Here is a 6,674-nt window from a genome sequence, read left to right on the forward strand (position 1 = left end):
TAAATATCAACTATAAAAACTAATAGAGTTGTCTATGGAGCAGAAGAATTGACCGGATGGCTAAAAATGACTGGAATCTGGGCAAAAACATTTAAATTCAATTTATAATCCGGCAAAAAAAAATTCAATTTTTAGGCATTTACAATCTGGCAAAAAAAATTCAATTTTTTGTGTAGATATAGTGTTAATAATGTTTTTATAATAAGAATGGATTTAACACCATGAAAAATCTCTAAAACACCTAAAATCTTAAATTTAACCACTGTAACTTGGATTCACAGAAATCCTCATATAGCCATGGCAAAAAAGAGCAGGCACGTTAGACTACGGCAAAACGATTTTTTTTTAAATGATGTTTCAATCGTGCACCCTGACAAACGCTTTGTAATGGATTCAAACTCCAGATAGGGAGAAACACCACGCAGATGCTAACCATGGCAATGGCAGTACCTTTTGCTCCAACCAAGGCACCTCTGTCATCCTTTTATCAGTACCATGATAACAGCAATCGTTCAAGTGTGAACATAGTCGGCAATGATGTTACCGCCGGGATTTTGCATGGGAAAACCAATCTCCGTTTAAGCATTACCATCACAGCTGCTTGCACTTCCATGAGAATAGATCCCATACAAAACCCTAGGGATCAATACGAAGCCATGAATGGTTTTTCTGCCATAGCTGAGAAAATGGGCACATTGCAGGAAGTATATGCCTTCGATAACTTATCGGGAGTTCAGGTAATAGCCCATGCTAATACCTATGCTTCTCTTTTGCAGGCGTGTGCCAACACGAAAGCCCTTGCAGAAGGAAAACAAATCCATACCCACATAATTAAGAATGGAATGGAGCAAAACACTTACTTGGCCACTGAAATGATAAACATGTATTGCAAATGTGGGAATCTGGTGAATGCACGCAACGTGTTTGACAAAATATGCGAACGGAATAAATTTTTGTGGACTACAATGATTGGAGGATATGTGAGGCGGGGTTACAATGAAGAAGTTCTTGAGCTTTATTACGAAATGCGAGGGAATGGCTTGCAGCCGGACCATTTTATTTTTCCAAAAGCTCTCAAGGCATGTGCCAACTTAGGGGATTTGCAACAGGGTATGGAGATTCACGATCATATAATTAAAAGTGGGATTCATTCCAATGTCCATGTGGCAAATGGTTTGCTAGATATGTATATCAAATGTAGGAGAATAGATTATGCACAGAAAGTATTTGACAAAATGTCTCAAAGAGACGTCGTTTCCTGGAATATGATGATTTCGTGTCACGCTCAGAGAAGTGAGGTTGAAAAGGCACTGAAGCTTTTTCATCAAATGCAACAGGAAGGCATTGTGGGAGATGAGATCACATGGAATGCTTTGATTTCGGGCTATGCCAAGAGTGGGTATGGCGATGAGGCTTTGAAACTGTTTTGTGAAATGCAACAATCTGCAGATGCACAGCCAACTGTTATTTCGTGGACTGCCATCATTGCAGGCTATGCAGAAAATGAGCACTATAATGAAGCCTTAAACTTCTTCAGCCAATTGTACCTTGCTGATGTTAAACCGAGTTCAGTGAGCGTTGCGTGTGTTCTCTCTGCATGTGCCCACTTGGTGGCTTTGCAACAGGGAAAGGAGATCCATGCCTACACAATTAAAAGTGGACTGGAGCATGAGGTTCTTGTAGGGAATGCCCTGATAGACGTGTATGCCAAATGTGGGGTTTTGGATGATGCAGGGAAAATGTTTGATGAAATGCCTCAAAGAGATGTGTTATCATGGAATACCATGATTGCAGGTTATTCCCAGAGTGACCAAGCTGACGAGGCCATTAAACTTTATCATGAAATGCAGCAATTAGGAGTAGAACCTAACATTATCACATGGAATGGGATGATTGTGGGGAATGCCAAGAATGGCCATGGTGGGGAGGCCTTGAGACTCTTTCATGAAATGCAACTAGTAGGCAAAATGCCTGATTCAGTCACTATTTCGAGTGGACTTTCAGCATGTGCACAGTTGGCAGCTTTGCAATTGGGCAAAGAGTTACATGCCTATGCGATTAAAAGTAGATTAGAATCACAATCTGCTGTTGGGAATGCCCTTGTGACTATGTATTCTGGTTGTGGACAAATTGAAAACGCACGAATTGTTTTTGACAATATATCTCAGAGAGATTTGTTCTCATGGACTGCCATGATTTCAGGCTATGCTCAAAATGGATATGGTGATCATGCATTGAAGCTCCTTCAGCATATGCAAATGGCAGGGATAAAGCCAAGCTCAGTGACAATGGTCAGCATTCTACCTGCATGTGGTCAACTAGCAACTTTGCAACGGGGTAAGGAGATCCACAATTACATATTAAGAAGTGGATTTGACTTGAGTGTTTTTGTGTGGAATGCCCTCATAGACATGTATGCGAAATGTGGGAGTCTAGATGATGCACGCCATGCGTTTGACAAAATATCTCAAAAAGATATTGTATCATGGAATGTAATGATTGCAGGATATGGTATGCATGGCCGTGGCAAGGATGCCGTGAAACTCTTTTGGCAAATGCAACAAGCAGGCATGAAGCCAGACTCGATCACGTTCACTTGTCTGTTGTCAGCATGTAGCCATGCAGGCCTAGTGGATCAAGGATGGCAATTCTTTGAGTCCATGAGTAATGATCATCGTATTATCCCTGGTGATGAACATTATGCCTGCATGGTTGACCTTCTTGGCCGAGCTGGATGCCTGGATAAGGTGCAAGAGTTCATCAAGAAGATGCCATTAGAGCCTAGTATTGAACTGTGGGGGGCTTTTCTTGGTGCATGTAGAATCCATTGCAATGTAGAACTTGGACAACATGCGGCATACCATCTTTTCCAGATAGAACCTCAAAATGCTGCAAATTATGTGCTGCTCTCAAATATTTATGCTGCAGCTGGCATGTGGGATAATGTAGCAAAGGTTAGAAAAATGATGAAGGACAGGGGTTTAAAAAAGCCACCCGGATACAGCCAGGTTGAGGTTAATAAGAGAGTGCATTCGTTCCTTGTGGGAGATATTTCACACCCTGAAATTGAAGAAATCTATGCTACATTGAAAGATCTAGGTGAGCAGATCAAGAAGGCAGGATATGTCCCTGATACAAACTTTGTGCTACATGATATTGAGGAACAAGAGAAAGCGGATGTTCTTTGTGGCCATAGTGAAAAGCTCGCAATTGCTTTTGGGCTTATGAAAACAAAGCCAGGTACCCCTCTCCGCATCATAAAAAACCTACGAATTTGCGGTGATTGTCACACAAGCGCCAAGTTTATATCCAAAATTGCTGATCGAGATATTATTGTGAGGGATGTGAACCGATTCCATCATTTCATAGAGGGGATGTGTTCTTGTGGGGATTACTGGTAATGCCCATTCACATATTTTAGCTTTTACATATATTATTTTCTTTGGCGTTAGACCCCAGCGATGGGTATCAAATAACTTGTAAGTGATTGAAAAGAGGTGGGAAGAAGGGGGGAGGAGGAAGATGTAATGAACACCCTGCGAATTTCATAGAGGAGAGTGATGAACTAAATTCTAATGCCAAGTTAGGCCATTGTTGGGCCATTGTTAGGGGAATAATCTGGAAGAACCTCTTGAACATTGTTTAATATCAGTGTGAAGGGAAAGAAAGGCCTCTTCCCAAGCAAGCATAGGAAACAAGGGAGACGTCTTCAAGTTGTAATATAGGATTTCTATAGGTGTCAATATTGAGCACACATGGCAATATCAGTCCCCAATGACATGACGCCAAATTGAGGATAGGCATGATATATTCTAGGATATTTAATAAGTCCTAATATCTTATGATCTCTAGTAAGTCTTATAACACTATAACAAGAAGAAAGTGTGTGCATTAAAAGCCATGTATGTTGGAAAGAGTAAGGCAAATCCGCATTACCTTGTGATGGGATGCCACGTCCTATTTCTTTGTAATTGTGCAATACAACATCTTTTAAGTTTGCAGCTTTGAGAAAGATTTAAACTGTTATTTTGCAGTGATGCCGATCTAATTTGCACAACAAATTCAATTTCCTCGACTTCAAACCATCTTTAAACTGTTATTTTGCATTGATGCCGATCTAATTTGCACAACAAATTCAATTTACTCGACTTCGCACCATCTTTAAACTGTTATTTTGCATTGATGCCGATCTAATTTGCACAACAAATTCAATTTCCTCGACTTCAAACCATCTCACAGGATATTCCAACATGATCTATACCAATTCTTCATTTATTTCCTCGAATCTGAAATTTCATTGTCCAAACCTGAGTTATGACTTCACTTTCAGAAATCGCTCTTTCTGGAAATGGGCTGTGTGGTTCTCTAATAGCATCATTTATCTGCCATACCAATCATTTTAAGTCCATTTGTAATGAGTGAGGAGGGGCCCTTCCTTTTATCAGTATCTGGTGCTGCTCCTGTTATTCCAAGGAGTTGATTGAGGGTAATTGATCCTCCATTTTTGGCTGGTTCCTTTTGTGGACTGGTCTTTCAGCCCTCGGCTCCCAACATTGAGTATGGGTATTAAAAATTTCTGCAAACCATGTGCCTCACCTTAGGCTCGTTCCAATCTTCTGAGTGATCTTGAATCGTATGTTAAATTCCCTGTAATACAGTGTTCCTTCGACCTGGCCAGTACAAGGATATTCTCGTTACATAATAAATCATTTTTTGAACAGATCATGACATAAAATCAAAAAATTCAAAATTGTACTGCAAAATATTCTAGCAGAAAATCATCACTTGGCAAAATGAAAGAGGAGTGGGTCAATGATTTTGAAAAGCCTGCTTTACAAGCCCTTAGAGCGCCAGATGGAGATTGGTTTAAACTCAACAAAACGTGGGTAGACTGGTTGATGCTTCAAATGTTATGTAAGACCCTGATGGAAATGAATTAGGGATTCCAATTTGGAAAGGTGAAACAAGGGGAACCAGTCAATGCTAGTTTGAATGGAAATTACAAAGGATAGAGCCAATTAGGGAGACTGAAGCATCATTTGAACTATTTTCAAGATACAGATAATTCAAGGACTTTATGAAATGAATGTAACGTCCCTTTCCAATCCATAAAAGCATGAAAGGGTGAAGTCATAGTTTACCTGGATCCCATGGGCTATTGATAGAAAATAAGGGATCAATAGAATTAAATAAATAAATGTGGTAAAAGTCACTTTAGGAAAAATAAAGTGACCCATGATTTTTGTTTACCACCCATGGTTTTCGAAGAAGGAAAATATTATTAAAAAGAGGAGACTCAAGGAGAGGCGTGAAGAATTATTGGTGAATTGTCAAGGAGCTCAAGTAGCTAAATGAGAGAGGGAGAGACCCTCAGTGGTTCCCAGTTTCAGTGTTGAAATATACACCCTAGCTGGTGGCAGTTAGATTTGGTGGTTGTAAAGCCACCCTAGCTAACATTTGTGATCCTTGCAAAGAAATTGAGATTGATCCATCAGGAGGACGAATTGTCAGAGGAAAAAGCCGAAAAATATTTAACGGCAGCGAGATGATCTACAGCTAGAAGGACGTCGAATTCATAGTGCTTCAAGGAGCCAAGTTGATAAAATTAACGGAGGCAAATTATCATATTTTCAGGGGATGATCCAGTGTTGCATTTGCTCTAATTGTTGAGGGCCAATTTGCCAGACATAAGGAGGCTGAATAGTTGAGTGAATTGTTGGAGGACGAGTTGCTCAGGATAAATTGTGGAAATTAATCAACAATTTTTGTACGCTGAGAATGTTCTATTTAGATGTCGAGTTAGCAATCTCCTTGGAAGCCAAGTTACTCTTCTCACCGGGCTAAATTAATCCTTAGTAGAGAATCAAGTTGCCCAATTTCCCAGAGGTCGAAATTGTGTTTCAAGAAGAGGAGGGTTGAATTGATTATAATTTGTGGGCCAAATTGCATTATCAAGAAGTGTCAGATTACTTTTTTTTTTATTAGTGTGGCTCATGTACACCAAAGATTGATGGCCACTACGTCCACAGAAATATCCAAGTAGATCCATTTGAAAGGATCACTTCCTGTTGACTCATTAGTAGAACCTAACCTCGAGAGCGTCGAGGAGAATTGGCCCCATGACCTCCCATTAACAAGGTGCTTTAACGATGGGAACTTGATCAATTGAACTAACCCTCAGGGCTAAAGGTCAGATTACTTGCTGCCTTAGAAGGTCGAATTACATAATTAAGGAGGGCCACAGTTGCCTATAGCAAGGGGTCGAAATACTCAGTGAAACCGAATTCTCAAGAAGACCGGGTGCAAGCATTTTCATGGGTTAACTCCCTAGGTTTTTCTTCAAAGTATTCATGTAAAATTCCTCCAAAGAATTCCAATAATAAAGATTGCTAAGTTGCAACATTGTATTTAATTTCTGGTTTACATTGCAAATTTTATTTAATTTGCTAGGAATTTCTAGTTTGTGAAATTATACAATTTTTATAGTGTCTTTGGAATAGAAATTCATGATATAATTTTTTGAAGCAAATTCCCTAATATTTTAATGGAAATGATACTAAGAGATATTACAGTGGTATCAAAGCTAAACATCTTGCCAGTGTGAAAGAGGCACCACAGTTGATGATTCCATGGGATCAGGGGCTTATAACTTACATGAAAAAGGAGAAGTAAAA

General features: G+C 39.6%; 1 pseudogene; it reads left to right on the top strand.

The window, feature by feature from the left end:
• The first annotated feature begins 434 nt into the window (after window positions 1-434).
• Window positions 435-3,401, top strand: LOC149222737 (putative pentatricopeptide repeat-containing protein At3g13770, mitochondrial pseudogene; annotated as a pseudogene).
• Window positions 3,402-6,674: the final 3,273 nt, after the last annotated feature.

Source organism: Pinus tabuliformis, chromosome Q, assembly GCF_031772625.1.
Source record: "Pinus tabuliformis cultivar Carrire ecotype Pingquan chromosome Q, CPIR1, whole genome shotgun sequence".
NCBI classification, from domain to species: domain Eukaryota; kingdom Viridiplantae; phylum Streptophyta; class Pinopsida; order Pinales; family Pinaceae; genus Pinus; species Pinus tabuliformis.